At 43.6% G+C, this 20293-nt stretch overlaps 1 protein-coding gene across 1 annotated transcript in view; it reads left to right on the top strand.

The window, feature by feature from the left end:
- The first annotated feature begins 598 nt into the window (after positions 1–598).
- The window catches only part of LOC133776376 (zinc finger protein 84-like), a 54460-nt gene continuing 34765 nt past the window's right edge, over positions 599–20293 (top strand). Inside the window, exon 1 of the mRNA XM_062215293.1 lies at positions 599–692. The gene's annotated coding sequence lies outside the window, so the exon portion shown is untranslated. The remainder of the gene's footprint in view (positions 693–20293) is intronic.

Genomic DNA, 20293 nt, shown 5'->3' with positions numbered 1-20293 from the left:
ATACCCTCTACACTTCTGCTAAAAGGTATATTGCTTTCATAATCATTTTTTATTTGAGAGAAGTTTCCAGGAACAATGCAACAAGTAAGATTTTTCAGGAAGAAGACAGAGGTTATGAAGGAGCCAGGATTTGGGATCAGTTACAGAAGTGAGTGCCATGCTTTAAGATTTTATTCAGGAAAGAACACCAACTGATCCTTGAGATTTTGGGGTGGGAAGGAAAAGAAGGATGGATGTGAACAGAAGCGAATGCCCTCTGCTGGCCAGTATTTCTCCATCCACCCCACACTGAAGCCCTTGGGGATCGCCCGCTGGTCCCTAGAAATGCGGGGCCTGGACTCCATTTCCCAGAGTCGCCAGGTGTCCTGACGTATTCTACGTTCCGAATGCCTGTGCGTGTGGACGTGCTTGCCAGTGACTGCCCTCTGGCTCGGAGTTGAGAACAGAGGAAGTTTATTCACAGATCGGAGTCAGCCTGAGAGGCCACGCTGCTCCTTCTCCCGCATTCACTGTGTTTCTTGCTCTGCCCGTACAATCCCAGGAAGTCTGCGGAAACACCCTGAGCCGGCCACCCGCTGCTTCTGTGCCTCTGAATCTGCCGCCTGTGGGTCCCACCTGCCGGGGACTTTTTCTGCCCACACTATCCGCTTTGCTCCCTGAAGAAGAGGGACGTGCTCCCGGGACTTTCCACGGCAAGTATGGAGAACAGAAGGGGGCACAGATGTGTGTGTGGGAGAGGGGTGGGCAAGAGGGCGGGTGGCAGCTCCGCCACATGACTCACTTGCTTCTCAGTGATCCTGGTGGCTTCCCAAGGCATGGTCAGGGCTGGGACCTTGGCTCTCGTGTCTCCGGCCGCCACTGCCCAGCTTCCCAGTGCCCAGCCTGTCCGCGTGTTACCTTGCTCAAATTTTCCTTAATGTGCTTTTTTTGATGGTTACAAAACAGAGCACCGGTCAGGGCAACTGCACAAGCAAGGCAGATGAGAGGACGAGGGGGTAGGGTGGGGGGGTGGGGAGGGGTGGGGGTGGGGGTGGGGAGGCAGTGAGGCTGCCAGTTCACTCTGTTGAAATAAGCGCGGCTCCCACTTCCGGTGAGTCACAGAATGCCTTCTGGCTGCTGCTTCAGCGGGGCGGGGCTCAGTGGCCTTCTGAGGAGTGCAGGAGGCTGCAGGGGTGGGAAGGAGGGTCAGAATAGGAGCTGCTCCATGGCCCCCATTCTGCACCTCATCGGCCATTGGCTCCCCCACGGAAACACCTGGCAGCTGTGGCCCTGCCTGCTGAGCTTTTCACCAGAGGGTACAGCGTGAAGGGTGTTCAGTAACTTTGCGGATTGATCCTCCTTCCGTGTTTAATTAACAGACTTTTTTCAGTCTGGAGTTTGAGGCCATAGAATCTTAGCTGATGATTTAATTGGCTGCTTTTCAATTTCTGTCGTCAGCCCTTCTTCCTCCTGTTAGGAAGGAAGTCAACAGTTATTGCCTGTCGCTGACCCCTTTACAAAGTGAGAGTGAACTGTGTGGGTTGAGAGAATAAGGCAGGCTGGGTTTAAAATGGAGTTGCTTGAGCTAACTGCATACTGTTTTGCTTCTGTGCAAAATGGCGGGGCTTGCAAAATGCTTTTATAAGATAACTGAACTTTAGCTGAACTTGTAGCATGTGATAATTGGTTTAATGCTTTTATGAGATAATTGATTTTTTTTAGCTAAATCTGTAGCATGTGATAATTATTTTAGGAGCTATGTTAAGTTTTTGGGAACCATAAAAGCAGAAGTTGATCGAAAATGTACCCACCCTATGTCCTGATGACCCCGTATTTGTGCTTGCTCAAGTACTTTGTTCCTTTACCCTGGAAAAACCCTTTACCTTGTGATCTTTTGTCATGCTGTGGAAATATGCTAATGTTGTGGTTTTAAGCCTTAAATACTCTGTGTGATTGATGATCGGGGCCTCTCTTCCCACTGCACCCGAGGGTGTTGTGCTTAGAGACGGCCCATCTGCGCAGATGTAATAAACTTCCTCATGCCCTTTGCACCGATTGGAGTGGAATTCGTGCATCTGGGGTCGGTCGGATCGTGAGACACCTTTCTGGGGTCTTACAGGGTCACAAGCAGAGCTATTTTAGTCTGGATTTGCATGAAGTGGAGAACTATAAAAACAAATACAGAAAAGTAGCACTTTCTCTGCCCAGTTCTTTAGTCACCCTGTGCTCCACCAAGCTGATTATCTTACAGTCCATACTTTTTTTTTAAAAAAAAAAGATTTATTTATTTATCTGAAAGTCAGAGATACAGAGGGGCAGAGGCAGAGAGAGAAGGAGAGGTCTTCCATCTGCTGGTTCATTCCCCAAATACCTGCAATGGCCAGAGCTGGGCTGATCTGAAACCAGGAGCCAGGGACTTCTTCTGGGTCTCCCACTGGGTGCAGGGTCCAAGGACCTGGGCCATCGTCTACTGCTTTCCCAGCCCATAGCAGAGAGCTAGATTGGAAGTGGGGTAGCTGGGACATAGAAAAAACTCCCCTCTCCCTTTGAAAAAAATTCACCTGGCATGGCCCATATGGGATGCCAGCACTGAAGGCGGCAGCTTTACTCACTCTGCCACAGTGCTGGACCCCACACTGAATTAATTAAGAAGTCCAGTTACTTGTCTTATTTTGGGTTCTGTGTTTAACCCATGACATTTTTTGACATAGGACGATATTAGTTCTACAGTTTCATAATGATCGAGGTCTGTGGAAGCATCTATACATGTTGTTAATGTGAGGAGGGGTCAAAAAGAAGAGGGGAAAGAAAAAAAGTTCAGCTCTCCCCCCACAGAGATGTAGAGTAAAAGATGTGACCTTGAAAACTATTGCTGAGTGAGTTTCAGTGTAATGCAGTTTTCACATGAATAATTGAGTGATTCCAGTGTTCCAATAGAATGTCATTGTCACCAGATTATTAGTTTGTGAAATTCATTTAGCATAATCAGGTCATCTAGGAAGTAAACATAGAAAGTGATTTCTGGATAGAGGGTGTTAGGGTGACAGCATTTCTCCTCTCAACTCCAGAGTGTTGTTTTTGACCTTTTCTCTGGTGCCCTCCCGATCGCAGTGCTTGTGAATGGACAAGCATTTTTGTGTTTCTGGCGGAAAGAGCCGCTTCACACCCATGAAACAACTGTAAGACCACTTTCTGAGCAACCGTGTTGTTTGCCTGTTAATATGACTTGGAAAAAGCTGAGAACAGGATGCTTAGACTCCTCAGGCTAACTGGCTGTCCTTGGCACATCATTCCCTTCATAGCTATAGGTTTCTGGCAAGCTTTATAAAATGTGTAAGAGAGAAGTATTTTGTGTGAGATACATAAGCTGGTAATGAAGTAACATCTTGACAGTAGGGACTCCATTTTGGAGCCCCTGAGACTGCATCTTGAGGAAGCACCCACCCCCAACCATGAGACTCTGGTCTGAAACTATGATCTAAAGCACCATGCATTTGTGTCCCTTCCTCCTTCTTTCCTTCAATGCTGGAGCAGCCTTAACAGAGTTAAACTGGGTAGCACTGGTTATTTTGGCTTTGGGTGCTTGGAAAGCAAGAGAAATTATTTTTTCTGCAGAAAGGGATTGAGGAGGCAGTAGACAAAGTCAGCAGTAGCTTTCTTGGCTCCATTGTATGTCAAATTGAGTCAGAATTATTTGTGGTCAGTTTTTTTTTTTTTTTAATTTTTTAAAACTTTTTTTTTTAACAGAAAGGAAGAATGACAAAGAGGGAATTTTTTATTTGTTCTATTTAATATTATTCTTTTTTCTATTCTAAGAGAGAGATCTTCATCTGCTGGTTCACTCCCCAAATAGCCATTACAGCCTGTGCTGTGCTAGACTGAGGCCGGGAACCAGGAGCAAGATCTCCCATTGGAGGCCCAAGTACTCGATCCCAGGTCATTGGCAGGGAGCTGGATGGAAAATGGAGCCACCAGGACATGAACTGGTACTTATATGGAATGCTAGCACTGCAAGGGATGTTTTCAACTAGCTGTACCACAGTGTGGACCCCTATTTAAAACTTTAAAAAAAAAATATTTATTTGAAAGGCAGAGTTAGAGGAAAAGACATACACACAAACACACACACATAGATATCAATCTTCCATCCACTGGTTCACATCCTCAGTGGCTACAACAGCCAGGGCTGGACTGGGACAAAGCAGGAGCCAGGAGATTCATCCAAGTCTCCCATGAAGGAGCAGGGACACAAGCACTTGGACTATCCTCTGATACTTTCTCAGGGAAAAAAGTATCCTCTGATACTTTCTAATCTCAGGGAGCTGGATTAGAAGTAGGGTAGCTGTTGCTCCTCTTCCAGTCCAGCTCTCTGCTGTAGCCCAGGAAGGCAGTGGAGGATGGCCCAAGTGCTTGGGTCTTGCACCCACATGGGGGATCAGGAGGGAGCACCTGGCTCCTGGCTTCAGATTGGTGCAGTGTGCTGGCCGTAGCAGCCATTTGGGGGGGGTGGTGAACCAATGGAAGGAAGACCTTTCTCTCTGTCTCTCTCTCTCTCACTGTCTAACTCTGCCTGTCAAAAAAAAAAAAAAAAAAAAAAAAAAAAAAAAAAAGAAGAAGTAAGGTAGCTGGGACATGAACCATAGCCCATGTGGGATGTCAGTGTCACAGGCAGTGGCTTTACATAATATGCCTCAATACTGGCCCCATGTATTCTGGAAACATATTTAAGGGTTATTAGAAGGCCAGTTTATTGCCATTAGATGCCATTCAGGCCTGTCCTACAGAACCATTTTGAAAAAAGTAACATTTCTCACGTGATTGAATGTCAGTCTACAAGACTGCTCCCAAAGGGAGAGAGCTTCAGGGGCAAAGGGGGCAGTGATGTAGAAAGGGAGTAGGAGTGAAGGATGAGGGAGGAGGTGGAGGTCAGTAGAGAGGATGGGAAGTACTCAAAAGCAAAAACTAATAGAACACAGGTCATTTGTGCAGATGACCAAAATTAACCATTTATATTTTAGTTTTTTAAAAAAATTAGTTAATTTCTAACATAGTTTCTGATATCGTTAACTCACATTTCAGTTTTTTCATATGATAATGTTTATAAGCAGTAGAGAATGGGTATAATTAAATGCAAAACTATACTCCTATATAAGAAATTTGTATTAGATGCCAGCACTGCAGGCAGTGACATTATTTCCTATGAAATTATTCCCATGTTTTCTGATTAACATTCCCTGTTGGTTTAAGAGGATGGCAGGTTGGGAGACCAGGGAAATAGCGAGCACCTATTTTCTGTTCAGCTGTGCTGAGCGGCAGTGACACTAACAGGGACTCATCAAGGAGTCTAACAAGGAAGTTAGTCTCATCAGGGGACTAACAGGGAAGTTTGTGAGCAGGAAAACTGAGGTTGGAGGGTGAGAGAAGGCAGTGTAGAAGGTAAGTAGAGAGGAAATAATTGCAGAAACATATTCACAGATTAGTTTGGCAATACAGCCAAGTGTGATCAGAAACTTAAAATAGGGAAAGAAAAGAGAGAGCAGAAAAATGGGAAATTGGAAGCATCTGAAGGAATTTTGACTCTGATCACACACACTTTTGGAAGGTGTGGGGAAACAGGCCCTTGCACTCATATTGGCAGGAGAATAACACAGTACTTTTTGGAGGATAATTTGGCAGATCAAAGTTCTTTAAATGTAGATGTCCCTGGCTAGGATTCAACTGCAAATTTATCTTACATATATTTGGTCAAATACATAAAGACCAAGTCAGTTCTTTGTAGTATTGTTCAAGATGGGAATAAAACAGAAGCAGCCTAAATGTATATTGACAGAGAATTGGTAAAATGCATTATGGTATATCTGTACAGTCAAATACTAAATATGTAATTGGCCTGAAAAGTGATGTAGGGACAGAGTACTTATATGTAAAACAAAGTACAGAAAAAAATGCCCTTCTGTTAAAAAAACAAACACATGCACATGTATCTCTTTTTATAAAGTGTTATTTACTCATTGTCATTTCATTCAGAAGGCAGAGAGACAATCAGGCAAGGAGAGCTTTTCCATCTCTCCCTGTGAATCTGCTGATTCACTCCCCAAGTGGCTGCAATGGCTGGGGCTGAGCCAGGCCAAATCCAAGAGCCAGGAGCCAGGAGCCAGGAGCTTCAACCAGGTCTCCCACAAGGGTTCAGGGTGCCAAGGACTTTGGCTATTTTCCACTGCTTTCCCAGGTACATAAACAGAGATTTGGAGCAGAAGTGGAGCAGCTGGGACACAAACTAGTGCCCATAAGGGATGCCAGCATTGGTGACTTAACCAATTTATGCCACAATGCCAGCCCTCTGCATATATATCTTTATGAAGGCACATCAAAAATTCATGAGAAATGGAATTAAAGATGACATTATCTTGGTGCAAAACTTGCAATTCATTCACTTCTTTTCATAATACACACTACACAAATGTTTTTGAACCCTTCTTGTATGCATGGACTTTGAAATTAATTACAAGGGCCGGTGCTATAGTGCAGCAGGTAAAGCTGTCACCTGCCATACCCACTGGGCACTGGTTCAAGTCCTGGCTACTCCATTTCTGATCTAGCTCTCTGCTATGGCCTGGGAAAGCAATGGAAGATGGCCCAAGTGCTTGGGCCACTGCACCCACATAGGAGACCTGGAAGAAGCTCCTGGCTTTGGATCTGCTCAGCTCCAGCCATTGTGACCATCTAGGGAGTGAACCAACAGATGGAAGACCTTACTCTCACTCTCTCTGTCTCTGCCTCTCTGTAACTCTGCTTTTCAAATAAATAAAAATAAAAATTTAAAAGACATTAATTACAGCAAAAGACTTAATCATTTGATTACATTTTTCATGATACTTTAAAGTATTCTTGTATATATGCATACAGAAGTCTCAGAAGATAATGTAAGATACAGTTAAGAGTAGTTTGTTCTGGGAAATATGACTAGTATAGAATGAAGGGAGTCATGCTTTCACTTTATACTCTTCAGTCTTTATTACCTACTATGTGCATTGTTACTAAAGATGTACTTTTAAAGGTAGATAGAGAGAAAGGGAGAAGTTGAGGGAGCGAGGGAGAGAGAAAGCTTTCATCTACTGTTTTATTCCAGAGATGGCTTCAATATCTAGGGTGGGCTAGGATAAAGCCAGAGACCAGGAAACCCTATGTGGGTCTCCCACATAGGTGTGGGGATCTAAGCACTTGGATCACTGTCTGTCTTTCCAGGTGCTTTACCAGGAAACTGGATTATCAGGAAGCTGGAACAGGAGAGCAGGCAGGACTCATATCAGGCTTTCTGTTATGGGATACTGGTATTCTAAGCAACAGCTTAACCTGTAGAATCACAATGCTACCTCCATGTATTATTTTTATAATGAAAATGTGTAGATTTCAATTTTTTTTTTTTTTGGACAGGCAGAGTGGACAGTGAAAGAGAGAAAGGTCTTCCTTTTGCTGTTGGTTCACCCTCCAATGGCCGCCGCGGTAGGCGCGCTGTGGCCGGCGTACCACGCTGATCTGATGGCAGGAGCCAGGTGCTTATCCTGGTCTCCCATGGGGTGCAGGGCCCAAGGACTTGGGCCATCCTCCACTGCACTCCCTGGCCACAGCAGAGAGCTGGCCTGGAAGAGGGGCAACTGGGACAGGATCGGTGCCCCGACCGGGACTAGAACCCGGTGTGCTGGTGCCGCAAGACGGAGGATTAGCCTAGTGAGCCACGGCGCCAGCCTTAGATTTCAATTTTTAAATGATAATTTGTGGTTACACAAGATAGAAAAAGTATATTATGCAATAACTGAGGAATTGAAAATGAAATAAAGACTTTAGTTAATGATATGTCAATATCAGGGCCAGTGTTGTGGTACTATGGGTTAAGCCACCTCTACATTCAAGCAATCCCACCTGTATGTTGGTTGCAGTCTCAGCCGCTCCACTTCCAATCCAGCTCCCTGGTAATGATGTGGAAAAACTCAAGGTAGATAGATAGTTCGTGAGCTGAAAGCTATATCTCCTCCACCCCCAGGTAATCCTATCAACCCACATGTCAATCAGACTATGTAAACACTGCCCTGTTGGAAGCTCATAAGAAGCTTGGTGAAGGGGAATGCATGCTTGTTCTCGTGGACACAGAAGAGCCTGGTATGGAAGTCTTTCTTTCCCCTTCCTGCCACATTCTGCCTTAATAAAGACTATTTGTTCCTATGTATTCTTCTCACTGTAAATTAAGCCTCATCATGCTGCATGTTGTATTTGTGCCTGAATTTAGAATTCTTCTCTAAGTAACAGGCAAGATCATGAAATTGAAGTTTGAGCCTAAGCTAGTCCACAACACTAATGCACCTGGGAAAGTAGCCCAAGTGCTTGTGTCTCTGCCATCCATGTGGGAACTCAGATGGAGTTCCGGGCTCTTGGCTTTGGCTTATGATGGAACAAGAACATAAGCTTCAGTCATCTTAGGTTCCTGTTACTCTTGCCTTCTTTCAAGAGACCAGTTCAGTCTCACATCCTATATTGTTTCCACCTCACCCCCTACGTTCTTCTCCAGGTTTGAAAACCCTTGAAAAACCTCATCTCCACCTGGTATTCTCCACCTCTACCCTAACCCACCTAAGATATAATAAGGCCCAGGCTACCGGGGTCTGGGACTTCAGCCACATGTTTGGTCTTTGTGCACATTGGCAGCTGGTCAACTTCTGCAAGTTCGTTTTCTTTGAATAAATTCAGTCTGACTGTGAGTTTGTATCATTTCCTTATGTGTGGTGTGCCATGTGAGGAGGGGAGTGAGGGAATAGCAACTGGCCCCAATCAACCCCTCCTGTATCTTTTTGGTAAGAGCTGTGCATATCAACCTTTCTCCAAACTGTCTTCTCCTTTCTGAATTCTTTTCCCTGTTTACTGTCTCTGCCCCCTCCTTACCTTCTCTTTCCCACAATCTCCTTTTTCCCTTCTGACTCAGATGGCCCTGAGAGATGCTCTCCAGAACACTTTCTCATCTGCTTGCACTTTCTCATTGCTCAATGCATTCACAGAGCCTTTGCCAGATCTCATCACTGCATGCCACAGCGAACCTAATTCTCAACCCTCTGGATTGGTAAGAGAGGTCTCTGTCACCTCAGGCACATTGGGGTGATGCTCATGATGGCTTCTTCCTCCCTTTAGGGCCTGGGGTATTTGGTTGGGCCAGTTTATGCCCCCTCTTAGGGCCTGGCATGTTTAGTCAGTTTCCTTCTCTTGGGGGAAATGCTTATCTGTAACAGCTTAAAACTGGGATGCCGGTCTAAGCTTGGGGATTCTCATTGTCTCCTCTTAGAGAACTCAGAACTTAGGTGCTTGGTTGTGGTGACTTTTTCCTGAGGGACACCCTGTGAAAGGACCTTCTTCCCTCAGGCCATATTTTGCTTAATTCATGGGTTCTAAATTTCTATTCCCCTCTAGCCTGCCTCTTTTTTTTTTTTTCAAAGATTTTATTTATTTTATTTGAGAGTCATAATTACAGACAGAAGGAGAGACAGAGGGAAAGGTCTTCCTTCCATTGGTTCACTTCCTAAATGACCACAACAGCTGGATCTGCGCCAATCTGAAGTCAGAAGCCAGGAGCCTCTTCCTGGTCTCCCACATGGGTGCAGGGGCCCAAGGACTCTGGCCATCATCGACTGCTTTCCCAGGCCATAGCAGAGAGCTGGACTGGAAGTGGAGCAGCTGGGATTAGAACTGGCACTCACATGGGGTGCCGGCACCTCAGGTGAAGGATTAAATTACTGTGCCATGGCACAGGCCCCTCTAGCCTGCCTCTTAAAGACTTTTGGAAGAAGAGCCTGAATGGGAAGATAAAGCAGAGGTGATTAATCACCATCTGCACTAAAATTTGGCCTCCACATAAATTGAACAATGATTCTAAAATGGGCAGAATTTGACATCTTCATCTCAAAGTTCTCTAAGTCTTTAATAACTTTATACAGAGAAATGGCAAGTTGTCAGAGGTCCCCTAATCCAGCCTTTTTCCTCCTTTGGGATCAACTTTCCTCACTCCAATTTCTCATAGAAGAAGGAGGCCTGGGGCCTCCCCTTCAATCTGTCACTTCTCCCCCTCCACCTGAGAAGCCAGCATCTCAGGAACACAGCACTCCACTCACTCCACCCCACCCTATCTCACAGCCTCCTCCTCTTCCCTTTCACCAGGGGCAGCAGAGGCAGTTGCTACCCCTCCACATCTTCTCCCCTGTATTCTCTTTATCCTGTTCTCCCCAAGGGAGAAAAACTTCCCTGTAAGCCCTCCCTCATCCCACCCCTGAGATCCTGACCCAGCAGAGGATCCTCTCCCCTACTTGCTCCAGGGCCCTCCTGAGCCTCCATCTGGTACTTCCTCTCTGGCGGGCAACCTAATTCCCCTACATCCAAGCTTTTGTCCTCCTCCCAAGGTCAACATTCCTCATTGCAAGCCCTCAGCAGGAGAAAGGATTGGAGCCACCTCTTGAATCCTTTCCCTTTCCCTTTCACTCTTCCCTCAGGTCGCTGCCCTCTCAGGACATTTTACTTTTTACTTTTACTTGCCCTGTCCCCCTGTCTGGCTCTTCCCCTCCCCTTCCCCCCAGCAGCAGCCAAAATCACCTCTCCTCTCTTCCTGACCCCTCCTTCATCTGCCACTCTCCCCCTGGGTGCAGAAAGAGAGTGTAAAATCTAGCAGAATGTTTATTGCTCTGGAAAGCACTCTCTCCGGGACATCCCAAACTCCTAAGACAATGTACTGTAAACTTCACCAAGGAGCTTCTCTCTCATACCTGCCCACCTTATCAGACTCCATGTGGCAAGCTGCACCTCTTTCAACAAGCAGCTTAAGAAAGGATTCTGTCTGCTGTTTAAATGCAATGAAGCCCAACTTCAACATCCCCACCCTCTGTCATGGGGAGCTCAGTCTCTCTTCTCCCTTTATCAGCCTCCACCACGTTATGTTGAGAAAATAAGGCAGGAAGGGGTTAAAATGGAGTTGCTTGTGAGCTAACTGCATATTGTTTTGCTTCTGTACAAAACGGCTGGGCTTGCAAAATGTTTTTTTAAGATAACCAGACTTTAGCTGACCTTGTGAGCATGTGATGATTGTGTTAATGCTTTTATGAGATAATGGAGCATGTGATAATTATTTTAGGAGCTATGTTAAGTTTTTGGTCATGATGACCCCGTGTTTGTGCTTGCTCAAGGACTATGTTCCTTTATTTTGGAAAAACCCTTTATCTTGTGATAATTCGTCATGCTGTGGTTTATCGTGATCTTAAGTAATGCTGTGGAGATATGCTAATGTTGTGGTTTTAAAATAGACTCAATACAGTTTAAAATCTAAGATGTCTTTGGTAAATAACAATCTGATGCATAAAATTTTGGTTCAGCTGTAAAAATCAGCTGGACATTGGGTTTAAAGGAATTTCTCTCTTGAATCTAGGAAGATTATTGCCTTAAAAATTAGCCTATTAATTTGCCAAACTTGTTTTCTGACTGGTTTAACAGCTGATTTCTTTTTTTTTTTTTTGCCAGAGTGTCTTGGCTTTCCATGCCTGAAATTCTCTCATGGGCTTTTCAGCCAGATCCGAATGCTTTAAGGGCTGATTCTGAGGCCAAAGTGCTTTAACAGCTGATTTCTAACTAGAATTCCATATAAATGTAATTTTGACCTTAATTCAGATAAAAATATGGTATAATATCAGTGTCTTAAGTCATCTAGGTGTAAACTTGCTAAAGGTAAATTGATAAAGGGGCTGGCGCCATGGCTCATTTGGTTAGTCCTCCACCTGCAGCACCGGCATCCCATATGGGCACCAGAATCTAGTCCTGGTTGCTCCTCTTCCAGTCCAGCTCTCTACTGTGGCCTGGGAGGGCAGTGGAGGATGGCCCAAGTGCTTGGGCCCTGCACCTGCATGGGAGACCAGGAGGAACCACCTGGCTTCTGGCTTCAATCAGCATAGCTCCGGTCATAGTGGCCATTTTGGAGGTGAACCAATGGAAGGAAGACCCTTCTTTCTGTCTCTCTCTCTTACTGTCTAACTGTATCTGTCAAATAAAAAAAAAAAAGGTAAATTGATAAGGGTAAATAAGATAAATATGTCTAAATGTAAGCTTAGGTACTTTTAGCACCTTACTTTCTTTAAAGAATTATTTTATTTATTTGAAAGACAGAGTTACAGGGAGAGGTACAGCCAGAGAGAGAGAGAGAGGTCATCCATTCCACTGGTTCACTCCCCAAATGACTGCAACAGCCAGAGCTGAGCTGATCTGATCTGAAGTCAGGAGCCAGGAGCTCCCACTTGGGTTCAGGGGCCCAAGGACTTGGGCCACCTTCTACTGCTTTCCCTGGCCATAGCAGAGAGCTGGATCAAAAGTGGGGCAGCCTGGACTCGAACCGGCACCCATGGGGGATGCTGGTGCCACAGGTTGGGGCTTTAACCTGCTGCACCACAGCACTGGCCTCTATTTTGTAATCTCTGGTTTACATTCTTTAAAAAAAATTTGAGTTTGTTAACAAATATGTTTCTATAAACTGTTCACATATGAAAAATTATTCAAGACTGTTTAAAATTAATGTTGAAATTTTCTATGGTCTTTTATTTAGAAAATGTCTTAATTTGGAGATTTTTAAAGGATCATTTCAAAATGTAACTCAAGGAAATCAGCAGAACTATTTGGGAATTGTCTTAATTTCTAATTCTGAAATAGATCAAAAGCATCTCCTTTTAATAGTTTTTTGTTTAATTGGTAACACTGTCAGTTTTCTGCCAAATTTAGTAAGCTCTCTTCTCTTTCTCTGTTAAAATTGTTTCAAATTATGAGATGATTCCATGTGCTAACTCATTTAAGGTTTTAATTTTCCATTTTAGTGAAAGGCCAAAGAGATCAATTGTTTAAAGACACCTGAGTCTTTATTAATAAGAGTTGTGGTTTGTTTGAATATATGCTCATTATAAAGCATTTGAGGGATCACTTTTGAACAACGATAAAGTCTGGTCTATCTTGTATTAAGATGTTAAAGATCCCATTTCTGCCAGACATTTTAAGCCTTCTTGGCATCTTTTCAGGCATTCAAAAAATAAAGTTCCAAATTCTTTGGACTTTGATATGAAGTGGTGCTAAATGTTAAGTTATGATGATGTAAAATGCTATCAATACAAATGTCCAAATGTTACAAAAGTCTAACCATTTTGTCATGCTGCTATCAGTCATGATGGTTATCTTAATGAAAACGGCTTAGAGGCCTAAGAGATAAATGTTTTATGAAATCTTGCAGATGCTTTCTAAAATACTGTCTGGTATAGGCAATCACCTCTTCTTTTTAGTTAATGAGTTTGTAATTTTAACCATTTATAATTTTAACTATTTAAAGTCTTTCATCATTCACTTTTTATATTCTCCAAGTACTAAAAATCAGATTTACTGCTCATGGAAATTAAAACATTGTTGGCTCTATGTTTAAAATGTGTCCTCTTCAAGGTTATGAAAGACTTTTATTGTATTCAATACTTTGGGACAGTTGGGTAAACAGATAATGTCCAATAATAGACTACAGGTTCTCACTAAGAAATGGTATGGTTAATTCAGGTTACTAAGAGCAGGAAGTAATTCTAATTGGTTGTTGATGATTTTTAAAGAGGCAGTTAAAGGGGCCAGTGCTGTAGTGCAGTGGGTTAAAGCCCTGGCCTGAAGTGCCGGTGTCCCACATGGACACTGGCTCTAGTTCCGGCTGCTCCTTTTCTTTTTTTTCATTTATTTTTTATTTTTATTTTTTGACAGGCAGAGTGGACAGTGAGAGAGACAGAGAGAAAGGTCTTCCTTTGCTGTTGGTTCACCCTCCAATGGCCGCCGTGGCTGGCGTGCTGCAGCTGGCACACTGTGCTGATCCAATGGCAGGAGCCAGGTGCTTCTCCTGGTCTCCCATGGGGTGCAGGGCCCAAGCACTTGGGCCATCCTCCACTGCACTCCCGGGTCACAGCAGAGAGCTGGCCTGGAAGAGGGGCAACCGGGACAGAATCCAGTGCCCTGACTGGGACTAGAACCCAGTGTGCCAGCACCGCAAGGCGGAGGATTAGCCTAGTGAGCCACGGCACCGGCCTGCTCCTTTTCTGATCCAGCTCTCTGCTATGGCCTGGGATAGCAGAGAAGATGGCCCAAGTCCCTGTGCCCCTGCACCCATGTGGGAGACCCAGAAGAAGCTCCTGGCTCCTGGCTTCAGATTAGCACAGCTCTGGCTATTATGACCATCTGGGGAGTGAACCAGTGGATGGAAGACCTGTCTCTCTGGCTGTACCTCTCTCTGTAACTGTCTGTCAAATAAATGAAAATGAATCTTTTAAAAAAATAAAAAGGCAGTTAAATATTTTAAAAAGCTTTACTGAAGCTGTTTTGTTGTTCTCTCCTGTAATGCATGATATGTGGTATAAGTTTGTATATATTGTATGTCTACATGGGAAATTTATTAAGAGTTCTGTTACAATTGATTTACACTTGTGTTATATATTCAAGAAATAGTTTCAGCTATATATACTGTTAAAATTTATAGAAGGCATTGAACCTTTTGGTAAATGTTTTCATAAGTTAACAGTTAAAATTGTTTGCTAAGTTTTCACTTGATATTAAGTTACTAAGAGTAAGCAATCTGGGTAGCCTGACTTATTCCCTCATTTCTCTATTCTCTTCAAGGTAGGAAACTGATTTTGTTCTGAAGGACTCTCCATCAGGATGTACAGTCTGATATTTAAGCTTTATAAAAAGGATGGCTAACAATTTTCTGTAATAATATCCTGACCTCATACAGAAGAAATTTTTATTTTACAGCTGGATTTATTTTGCCATGATCACAGTAAACATTGAAAACCTTCCTTTTCAAACTAAACTAAGGGAGAAAGGATCTTAATAATTACTTCAAAATATATGACAGTTTAGATAGGATGGTCTTAATGTTAGATCTTACCTAGAGGGACATACCTTTCCCTACAGGCAGAATTTTATCTTTTTTATCTTTTTATTTTTTCTAAAGGTTTATTTTTATTTTATTTATCTGAAAGAATTACAAAGAAAGAGAGAAGTCATCCATCTGCTGATTCATTCCATAAATAGCCACATGAGCAGAACCATTCCAAAGCCAGGAGTAGGAGCTTCTTCCCAGTTCTCCCACATGGATTCAGGGACCCAAGGAGTTGTGCACCCTCTGCTACTTTCCCAGGTGCATTATCAGGGAGCAGAATCACAAGTGGAGCAGCTGAGATTTGAACTGGTATCCATATGGTGAGCCAGCTCTGTATGCTGGGGCTTTAACCTGCTGTGCCACAGTACCAGCCCTGAAAAACACTGTGATAACATGCCTGTGAACACAGAGATCTAGCTCTGGCCACCAAAGACTAGGGATGGGATTGACCACCCCCTTGGCTGACATTCCCAAAGACTGCCTCTGTAGTCTACTTTAACAGAGATTAGGAGGAAGAGGAGTTATTTAGGCAGTGGGAACAGTGTAAGGATAGATGGCAGGCCAATTAATGGCTGCCTTACATAATAATCTTCTACCAAGGAGACCCAACAAAGCCAGTGTACCTCAAATGGCACTGATTGGCAATATGAGCGATCTGGGCATTGGGCAAGCAGCAGTCATGCTACAAGATGACTCCTGAAGGGGCCTGTCAACTGGAAATGGAACTGCCCTGGAGGTTGAAGGACTCCTGGGTCAGAGCTGCAGACCCTGTTCGCCCTCCCTAAACTGAAAAAGCCCTTCACTCTTCCCAACTTCCAAGGTAACCAACATGGTTGAAGGGATGACCTAGGATCAGTAACATTGCAGGCAGAGCTCTAAATTTCTTTTAGAAATGTCACCTATTAAAACACACCTATTCAGGCCAGCTCTCCTCCCAGGCCAGCTAGGTAATAGAAGTCAACAGGGTGTCTTCCCTAAGGAGGTTCACACCTCATTTTATGATGTCACTTCCAGTACCCCATGTGAAGAGATAAGTCTGGGCCTCACTTATACCTGGCCAGGCCTTAACATCAACCTGATAATTATCAAGCCCTTCTTGTCAGTTTCCATTTATCTCTCAATGGGAAAACTCCCTCTTGGTTTGGACAGCACCTTTCTTAGATACTCTAATAATGTCTGTTTTGGTCTCTGTGTATCTAATTTTCTTGTTAGATTCATTTTCTCCAGACATACAACAGAGAAATTCTAGATGGCCATGCACATGAAACCTTGAATGGAGACAGTTTCTGTGAGCTGGCACTGCAACCCCCTTGAGAGGCTACCTTCTGGAACCCTGTCTTGATCACAGGTCCCTACTTCACCCCTATTCAGTTTGAAGAAAGCAGAACAGTCTTCGCCTTAACCCTTGACAGCAGCCATGGTTTCCATAAACAAAGGGAGGAAATGAGGGACCCCAGGACTAGAAGCAGGCCAGACTAACTCTACCCCACAGCTCCTTGACTGCACATACACACTAAATAAAACGGAGCACTCAGGCGTACATCTATCTTCACATTAACTGGGCAGGACTCTTATATCCCTCTTTGTTCTCATTTCAGCCATCTTTCCCACCATGGGCAATGTTTCTAATTTCTCCTTTTATCCTCATAATCATAATACTTCCATTATTATCATGTATAATTAACATATTTCGAAAGTCTTTACAGGAGCATATGACTGCCAAATCCTCAGCAGTTATGCAGGAAAAACCCAAGACTGCTCTTCTTCAATCATTCCAATCCAGAGTATAGATACCCACCTTATGTCAATGGTTCATATCAGCAGGAAGTAGCCAGAAAGAAACTGGCACCCCATGTCCTTGTCTACAGTCAGAGTTGGGACTGATGGAACAAGGACATAAGCCTCAGTCATTTCAGGTTCTTGTTACCTCTGTCCGTCCTTCCTTCCTTCCTTCTTTCCTTCTTTCCTTCCTTTCAAGATGTATTTTTAATCTGAAAGAGTTACACAGAGAGAGAAGGAGGGACAGAGAGAGAAAGAAAGAGGTCTTCTATCTGCTGTTTCATTCCTCAAATGTCTGCAATGGCCAGAGCTAAGCTGATCCGAAGCCAGGAGCCAGGAGCTTCCTCCAGGTCTACCACATGGGTGCAGGGGCCCAAGGACTTGGGCCATCTTCTACTGCTTTCCCAGACCTTAGCAGAAAGCTAGATCAGAAGTGGAGCAGTCAGGACTCAAACTGGTACCCATAGGGGATGCCAGCAATGCAAGTGGTGGCTTTACCCACTATGCCACAGTGCTGCCCAACCCCTGCCTTCTTTCAAGAGACCAGCTCAGATCACATCATGTATTATTCCCCACCCCACCCTGCATTCTTCTCCAGGTTTGAAAGCCTGTGAAAAACTTGAAAAACCTGCATGCAGAAACTCACCTCCACCCACTGTCCCCATCTCCATGCTTAGCCCACCTAAGATAAAAGGCCCAGCCTGCTGGGCTCTGGGCCCTCTGCCATGTGTTTGGTCTGTGTGTATATTGGCAGTTGTTTGACTTCTGTGAGTTTATTTTCTCTGAATAAATTTGATCTGGCTGTGAGTTCATACCCTGTCTCCTCTCTGTGCCCCTTTCCTTACAGCTTGTTTCAGCCCCAGTCGTTGCAGCCATCTGGGCAGTGAACTAGTGGATATGTAAGACCCTAAATTCGGTGTCCCACAGAGAGAGAGACCCCCAGAAGCACGAGTTCCACTCCAATCGATGCAAAGGCAGAGGAAAGTTTATTTCATTTGCAAATGGGTCGCCTCAGTAGAGAGAAGGACCTCGATCATCAATCCCACAAAGTATTTAAGGCTTAAAACCACAACATTAGCATATCTCCACAGCATAACAACAGCATGACCAAAGATCACAAGATAAACCACAGCATGACAAATAAATCACAAGGTAAAGGGTTTTTCCAGGGTACAGATCACAAGGTACTCATGACATAGGTTGGGTACATTTCCGATCAACTTCTGTTTTTGTGGTTTTTAAAACTTAAAACAATTATCACATGCCACAAGTTCAGCTAAAGTTCAATTATCTCATAACAGCATTTTGCAAGCCCAGCCGTTTTGTGCAGAAGCAAAACAATATGCAGTTAGCTCAAGCAACTCCATTTTAACCCCTTCCTGCCTTATTTTCTCAGATAGAAGACCTCTCCCTGCCTGTAAAGCTGTCTTTCAAATGAAAATAAATCTTTAAAAAAGAAGATATATATAAATAGTACCACATTAGTTGTCATAAGTGTACTATGTTAATATAAGATGCTAGTAATAGTGGAAACAGGTGTGGGTATCTGTAAACACTTTTATCTTTGTAATGTTTTCTGTGAATCTGAAAAATATTCTTAAAAAGCATTTATTTTGAACAGATATCTTAGAAATCTGTGTTATGGGGAAGGGCCAGAACCTAGCATTTAAAAGTTCAAAATTGAAGGATGAATTAATGCAGAAAAATGGTTCAAGAACCATTCTGCTGGATCGAGAACCAATTACTAATTGCTTATGCTTCTCTGAAAGGTTAAATGGGTGGTAGTGAAGTCACAGTTTTTCAAAAAGCACTTGATTTTTGTTAGTAAAATTATTAGTTTTATTTTTTAATATTCTTTTTTTAAGATTTATTTATTTATTTTAAAGATTTATTTCTTTATTTGAAAGTCAGAGTTACACAGAGAGAGGAGAGGCAGAGAGAGAAAGAGGTCTCCCATCCACTGGTTCACTCCTCAACTGACCACAATAGCTGGAGTTGCACCAATCCAAAGCCGGGAGCTAGGAGCCTCCTTCAGGTCTCCCACACAGGTGCAGAAGCCCAAGGACTTGGGCTGTCCACTGCTTTCCCAGGCTGTAGCAGAGAGCAGGATCAGAAAAGGAGCAGCTAGGGTTTGAACTGGTGCCCATATGGGATGTCAGCACTGTAGGCAATGGCTTCGCCCACTACACCACAGTGCAGGCCTCTATTTTATTTGAAAGAGAGAGTTACAGAAAAATAGAGCCAGCAAGAGAGAGGTCTTCCTTCTTCTGGTTACTCCCCAGATGGCTGCATCATCTGGAGCAGGGCTGATCTGAAACCAGGAGCCAGGAGCTTCTCCCAGGTCTCCCACAAAAATGCAGGGGCCCAAGGACTTGGACCATCTCCTAGTGTTTTCCCAGGCCACAGCAGAAAGCTGGATCAGCAGAGAAGCAGCCAGGACTCAAACTGGCACCAGTATGGGATGCTGACACTACAGGCTGCACTTTAACCTGCTGTGCCACAGTGTTGGCGCCACAAAATTAGCTTTCTGAATAAGTTTTTTCTTTTTAAATTAAGCAATAGATATTTAAATTTCATCATCCAAAAATCACAGACTCATGGGGAGCTACATAGTGAATAGAGTTTAAAAGGGAAAGCCTTGGGGTGAGTGTTGTGTTGCAGTAGATTAAGCTGCTACCTGGCATGTCCTCATCCCATGACAGAGTACATAGAATCTAGTCCTGTCACCACTCCAGTCCAGCTTCCTGCTAATGCACAAGAATGAGAAGCAACATGTGATGTTCCAAGTACTTAGATTCTTTCCACAAACATGAGGACCTGGCTCCTGGGTCAGCATGGCCCATTTCATTTGGGAAGAGAAACAACAGATGGATTGTCTTTCTGTATCTCTTTGTTCATTTTCATCTTTTGTTCACTCTTTCAAGTAAATAAATGAATGCAGGAATAAAGTTTTTTTTTTTTTTTTTTAAATGAGGAGACTTAAAAGTGGTCAAATGTTTGCTATTTTTTTTTTTTTTATGTGAACAAAATGGGGTGGAAGGAGCAGATGTGTGTGGTCCGTGTAATTCCATTTAAGCAGCTCTGTGAGTGGTCATTTCTATGAGAACTTTTTCCTTCAAGATGGCACCATAGGAGGCAGACCAGGAAACTGTATCCCTGGCCATCTTCCAAATTAGAGCACTTTGCTCATCATGCACTATCAAGTCCAATTGTAGCCACTGTCTGAGCTCTTTGCAGGATTAAGATTGAGAAACAGAGACTTGCCATTGACTCAGTATGATATGTGCTCATCTCTCTTCCTGCCTTTGGTTAAGACCAAATGTAAAAAATTACCCCTTTGAATCAATTTGTATTCTCACCAGGGATCTCTGGACCCTATTACCAGTTGGCATTGGCAACTAGCTGAAGAAGGGGGATCCTTGATAGTTTGGGTACAATCATTGCATCCTGGAAATCTCCTCTCCCTTGGCTTCTGGAACACTTTACTACCATTGTCTACTTCTTTAGGACTCAAACATAGGTTCTCCTACACATGATGAGTAACTTGTTACCCACTCTTCCAAATATCTATAT

This window comes from Lepus europaeus, chromosome 17, assembly GCF_033115175.1.
Source record: "Lepus europaeus isolate LE1 chromosome 17, mLepTim1.pri, whole genome shotgun sequence".
Taxonomy (NCBI): Eukaryota; Metazoa; Chordata; class Mammalia; order Lagomorpha; family Leporidae; genus Lepus; species Lepus europaeus.
This window is presented reverse-complemented; position numbering and strand designations above follow the sequence as displayed.